We start from the raw sequence: 5,947 nt of genomic DNA on the forward strand, positions 1-5,947 counted from the left end.
CAATCAACCAGAAACTACAGTTATCCGGCATCCACCAATCCCCATGGGTGCCGGATAACTGGGAGTTTAGTGTATATATGTGTATGGCTGCTGGTGGAGCACATCTAAGAGGGGGGTGGGTAGGGGCGTTGGGTGGAGTGTTGTGGCTAATGAAAATTAATTGGGGATGTGGATGTCAGCCAGAGTGGTCCGCTCAGCTCCTGGCTACCGGTGATGTCACCGATAGCTAGGGTTGCCACCTTTTCTTCAAGCCAAACCCGAACACTGTAGCACCTCGCGGCAATTTTTTTGTAAAGTATACAAGACGCATATATTGAGTTAATCACAACTTGCCAGTGTGCCACAGGTCCCCAGATATATACTATATAAAGCAACACAAGGGTGTGTACGTTTGTACTAGGCGTTCCTACCACACGCCCAGAAGTTGATCTTTTGTTGAGTGATATGTATATCGTATTCAGGGAGGTAGCAGACCAGGACCAGAACCAGAACCAGATCCATACCCAGGGCTGGATTTCCCACAAGGCCAACCAAGGCCCAGCCATGGGGCAGCAGGGTGTAGAGGGGCAGCAGGGGTGTGGAATTCCTATCTCCCGATGCCCGGGACATGCAGGCGCCGGGCGGGTAGTTGTTTTCTACATCTCACCGAGATCACTTGTATGTAGCCTGCAGGTCTGCCATTCTCCATGGAGGGGTCAGCCGATAGGGGGGGGCATTGAGGAACCTGGCCTTGGGGCAGCAGAGAGAGTAAATCCGGCCCTGTCCATACCTCACTTTAATCATGGATTTACCTCCTTTAAGAAGAATATACTTTATTCTACATTCATTAGAACCAAATCTCATGCTTATCAGTCCAACGCTATCACACACTGCCTGCCAGATCTTCACCAGTGAGTAATGGGAATCCATGTATCAGAAATCAACAGATGTGACTGAGCTACTGGGGCAGGAGGAAGCCCCTCCCCCTCCAGGATGAAATGGCTTTCTTTCAGCTGCTGAAACGTATTGCCTGTCAGTATAACAATGAACCATTCTTTTAGATGTTTTATGTTTAAGAGAGGAAATAAAATCTCCATTCAAAAACAATTGGAGAATGCGGGCATTGATCCCGCTACCTCTCACATGCTAAGCGAGCGCTCTACCATTTGAGCTAATTCCCCAGGTCAGACCACATTCACATTTTGTGTCAGTCCTGCAGAGGGCAGTGTGCCGAAAATGGAAATTCAGGAATGAAGGTATTATTAGACACAGTTACCATTTAAAAGTGTTATGAGATTATGTTTGCAATTTTCTGGGGGAATGTATTCTCATATTATTGCTGCTCAGAGCACTTGTACACGGTAGGTAAAGTCTCCTAGGATTGTCAAATTCCCTACAGAGTTACAGAAATAATATTTAGAGAGAGAGAGATATGGGAGTGAGAGAGATGGGAGTGAGAGAGAGAGAGAGAGGTGGGAGTGAGAGAGAGGTATGGGAGGGAAAGAGAGGTGGGAGTGAGAGAGAGGTGGGAGTGAGAGAGAGAGATGGGAGTGAGAGAGAGAGATGGGAGTGAGAGAGAGAGATGGGAGTGAGAGAGATGGGAGTGAAAGAGATGGGAGTGAGAGAGAGAGAGAGAGCTGGGAGTGTGAGAGAGAGAGAGAGAGATGGGAGAGAGAGAGAGAGCTGGGAGTGTGAGAGAGAGAGAGAGAGAAGGGAGAGAGAGCTGGGAGTGAGAGAGAGATGGGAGTGAGAGAGAGAGAGTAGGGAGAGAGAGAGAGATGGGAGTGAGAGAGAGATGGGAGTGAGAGAGAGAGAGAGAGCTGGGAGTGAGAGAGAGAGAGAGATATGCAAAAATGCTTCCTTTTTAGTTTCCACAGCATCTTACCCAGAGGTATAACTAGAAACCTCAAAGTCCCGATGCAAGAAACCATGAGGTCATACTATGAAGCGTTCACCTGCTGCATGCTTAGAGAAGTAGTCCCAGGAGGCAATGTCGGAACCTCTGCAGTTAACGGGGCCTTCTTCCTCCTGTCTGAGTCCCCCCACCCCCCCCCACCCCCAACTGGCAGAATTACCAGAGCAGTACCGGGCCCGGGCGTCCTTCCATTTAGGGGGGCCTTGACAGGAGGAAAAGGGCCCATTAACCTCCAATGTGCCGACATTGCCTCCTGGGACTACAGCTAGAGGACGTAAAAGTTATTAATGTGTACACAAGGGAGACCCAAAATCTAGCTCTACATGAGCATGAAATCAACAGCCCAGCACGAAATGAGGACACAGGCAGAAACAAACAACCTTGCTCTGCACTTCGACCTGTATAATGTATTCTTTCATTTTAGAAGAGTTTGATTTTCTTTTAGGCCTGATGCTTTTTTATGTTCTTGAGGAAGTATTTTACCTGGCGAATCAAATAACAAGAAACAGAAGACACTCACAGCCTCAGTTTTCTAATGCCTTACTTTGTGTAAGATGAACTTTCAGAAGTACCAGTTCTGAGGTTCTATATCACCACTCTCAGGCTGAGCAGATGTTTTACAACACTTTGTGGATAAAGCACATAATTATGCAATAATGCTGTGATGTTTAAAGGATAACTACGGGGTGAGTGCATTACACTCATCCTCATAGTAAGAGCTGACATGTGACATTGAAACTGTCACAGGTCGGCTCTATTGATTCGGAAGTGAGTGAAAAATACCGCCGCTCGCTCACTTCCTGATCATCTCCCTGCAGAGAGCAGTGACTATCAGTCACCGCTCCCCGCAGGGATCCCCCTCTCCGATCCTCCAGCACTGATTGGAGGGACGGACAGACAGATGAGGGAGGAGGCAGGCAAAGCTGGCTCTGCTTCTAGATAGGCAGAGCCTGCTGTCAATCAGCCAGTGGGGTGGATCTCCACAGCATTGTAGGGATTCATCCCGGCTATGGCGCTCTCAGCATATAGCGGCCAATAGCCCACTATATACTGTTTTTTGGGTCATGGGAGGACCTTAGTATATGTCCTCCCGTGACCCTAAAGAAAACTAGGGGGGGGAGGAGGAGGTTTTCCCATAGTTCGCTGTAGCTCTTCCCTTTTTCAAAATTTAGAAACATCTCTGAACTCAAGAGGTTCCATAGTGTAGTGGTTATCACGTCTGCTTTACACGCAGAAGGTCCTGGGTTCGAGCCCCAGTGGAACCATCTTCTTTTAAATCCAAAACTTATAAGAAGTAATTCTTTACTTAAAGGGGTTCTAAACCCTCCGTTTTTTTTGCCTATATTTACTGCTAGCAAGCAGTAGATATAGGCAAGAAGTTTAAAAAAAAAAAAAAACCGCTTGAACTGGTTTTAAACTTACCTCGTTATCGCTGCTCGCTCCCGCGCCGAGAATCAGGATCGGAGAGACAGAGCAGTCAGCGCTATATCAGAGTGACGCCGCACCGCTGGAGGGACACATGAAAACATGGGGAAAGAAGAGGAAGATTGGAATAAGAGACATCATTTGAGGTAAGTGCTAACATTTACATGGGGGGGAGGGGAAAAAAATTTGGCTTTAATGTCACTTTAACATCCTATTTTTCTTGTGTTTCTTCTTGTCAAGTTCCAATTAATGAACTTGACATTATTCTCAAATTAAGGATTACTCTGTTAAACAGATTGCAACCTTACATCAGTCTCTGTGGCGCAATCGGTTAGCGCGTTCGGCTGTTAACCGAAAGGTTGGTGGTTCAAGCCCACCCAGGGACGATGACATTTTGTTTGAGGTTTGGCAAGCCATACAAAACTATGTAACCATATTTCGGGAACAGTGTTGTCGGGGAAAATTTTTCTCTAATATTGACAAGTTGCTTAAAAAACTTGAAGTAGAAGTTTTTTAAACTGCTATCAGATGAATCCTTATTGATTAATGCACGTATTTTAATGTATGCCTAAAATAAAATGTGCACGATATCCATATGTATCCACAACCCAGCATGAAGAGAGGACCAACAAAAAAAGGCTTGCTGCCTTGTCTAATGTATTGGAAACGTGTTGGCTCTTGCGATGTAAAGAAGATACTGACCTTATTCCAGATTTGTTGTGTTCTCACCCTTTGCATACTCTGTAAAGATGTTTACAGGAAGAGCAGATATGGTGACATCAGCAAGCCTCGGTTTCTTCTTTCCTTATATCACCAATGTATAGGCCGGGGCATGGTTGGTGACAAAGTTACATTGTTTAAACACCATAGAGAAAAGGTGCGGTCAGTGACTGGGTTTTGCCTTTGTCTGATTGCATTGATTAAAACAGATACAGGCAGTCACCGAGTGACATACATCCCACTTACATACGACTCCTACTTACAAACGGAGGCTATTACTGTACAGCAGGGGTACTTGTAATGCTACCGCTGTCGTGCCGACGAGGTGTGCCCGCCTTTTTGGGTCCGGTTTGTAGCACTGTACATACATTACAGGAAGTTGGCTCCTGTTAGACGTGGAGACGAGGGGTGCCCGCCTCTTCTTCCGGGTCACTGTGAGGTTTTTACTGCTGTCTGTATCCTCTTTAGAAAGATTTAATCTCACTTCCTGTCCTTGAGACAACAGGAAGTGAAAGGAAATCTACCCCTAGGAAGGGAAATTCACTCCTGTAAGAGCAATCACGGGAAAAAAGTGTCTCCACTGAAGCTTTATCGCTAATCCTTGTTTCCACGACAACCACAAATTTTCTAAATCCAATTGTCACAGGCACAGAAAGTGAGGTGAAATTTTCTGAACAGCGGCACACAGCAAAAAAACATTACCAGGGGGTAAACCCTTCCCTATGCTATCCCCCAAAATAAATTTTGGCTGGAGTTACACTTAAAAATGTACCTGTTCCAGCTTACATACACATTCAACTTAACAAACCTACAGGCCCTATCTTGTTTATAACCCCGGGACTGCCTGTACATTTGATTTCTTTCCATTAGTTATATTTACACTGAATGTAAGACGTTTACACTATATAGTCTTGTTTTTTAACTGTATTTATACTACATGGTATTTGCAGGTTTCTGGCTTTCAGAATATCAAGAGTAGTGCCTTTTAAGTAAACTTTGTTTTTCATAGTGTGAAAGGGTTAGAACCTCTATCTGGGAGGACTCACTCTCCCTTAGGCCTGGTGACCATTGTCAGAAGACAAAAAAAAGTTAAACTCCAGGAAATGTTTGTAACCCTAGCAGTGAGACCATCCCCACACAGCAAGGGTTAAGTGCTAGCTTTGATCTAGGTGCAAAAAACTGAGTTAGGTACCTGGTAACTCGGTTTCCAGGAATCTTCCAGGACAGCATCTGAGAGATAGTCTCCTCCCACCTAAAACAGGAAACACATCACATACACCAAATAAAAGGGCACTTGCCCCCAGCATACCTCAGTAATTCAATAGAACCGAAGGATACTCATAAGCTTAGACACATATATATATATTCCCTAGGGTGGGAACCATGCTGTCCTGGAAGATTCCTGGAAACCGAGTTACCAGGTACCTAACTCAGTTTTTCCCAAGTAATCTTCCAGGACAGCATCTGAGAGAATAGGCAAGAACCCATACTCACATGGTTCAGGGTGGGCCAACTGCTTGCAGGACCTTCCTACCAAAATCTTGGTCTTCCATAGCCACCACATCCATCCGGTAGTGCTTAACGAAAGTTTGGAAACTGGTCCATGTCGCAGCTCGACAGATTTGATCTGGGGTCGCCCCTGCCCTTTCAGCCACTGATGAAGCCCAGGCCCTGATGAATGCGCCGTCACATTCTGTGGTGGTGTCATCCCCTGAAGCCTATAAGCTTCCGAGATCGCCATTTTCATCCACCTGGCTATCGTACCCTTAGATGCCCGTAAGCCTTTTTTTGCTCCCGAAAACAGCAGGAACAAGTTGTTGGACTTCCTCCAACCACTGGTTCTGTCCAAATACTCTAAAGTGCATCTCCTGACATCAATGCCCGTCAGCCTCTGCTCTTCCGATGTAA

At 45.7% G+C, this 5,947-nt stretch overlaps 3 non-coding genes across 3 annotated transcripts; 2 read left to right on the forward strand and 1 right to left on the reverse strand.

The window, feature by feature from the left end:
* Positions 1 to 1,087: 1,087 nt before the first annotated feature.
* On the reverse strand, positions 1,088 to 1,160 carry TRNAA-AGC. The gene has a single exon. It is a non-coding gene; the product is annotated as a tRNA-Ala (tRNA).
* Positions 1,161 to 3,086: 1,926 nt separating this feature from the next.
* Positions 3,087 to 3,159, forward strand: TRNAV-UAC. The gene has a single exon. It is a non-coding gene; the product is annotated as a tRNA-Val (tRNA).
* Positions 3,160 to 3,631: 472 nt separating this feature from the next.
* TRNAN-GUU lies at positions 3,632 to 3,705 on the forward strand. The gene has a single exon. It is a non-coding gene; the product is annotated as a tRNA-Asn (tRNA).
* The last annotated feature ends 2,242 nt before the right edge of the window (positions 3,706 to 5,947 follow it).

The sequence above is a fragment of the Nanorana parkeri genome, unplaced genomic scaffold (assembly GCF_000935625.1).
Source record: "Nanorana parkeri isolate BGI_ZX_2015 unplaced genomic scaffold, ASM93562v1 scaffold2685, whole genome shotgun sequence".
In the NCBI taxonomy this organism is placed as follows: domain Eukaryota; kingdom Metazoa; phylum Chordata; class Amphibia; order Anura; family Dicroglossidae; genus Nanorana; species Nanorana parkeri.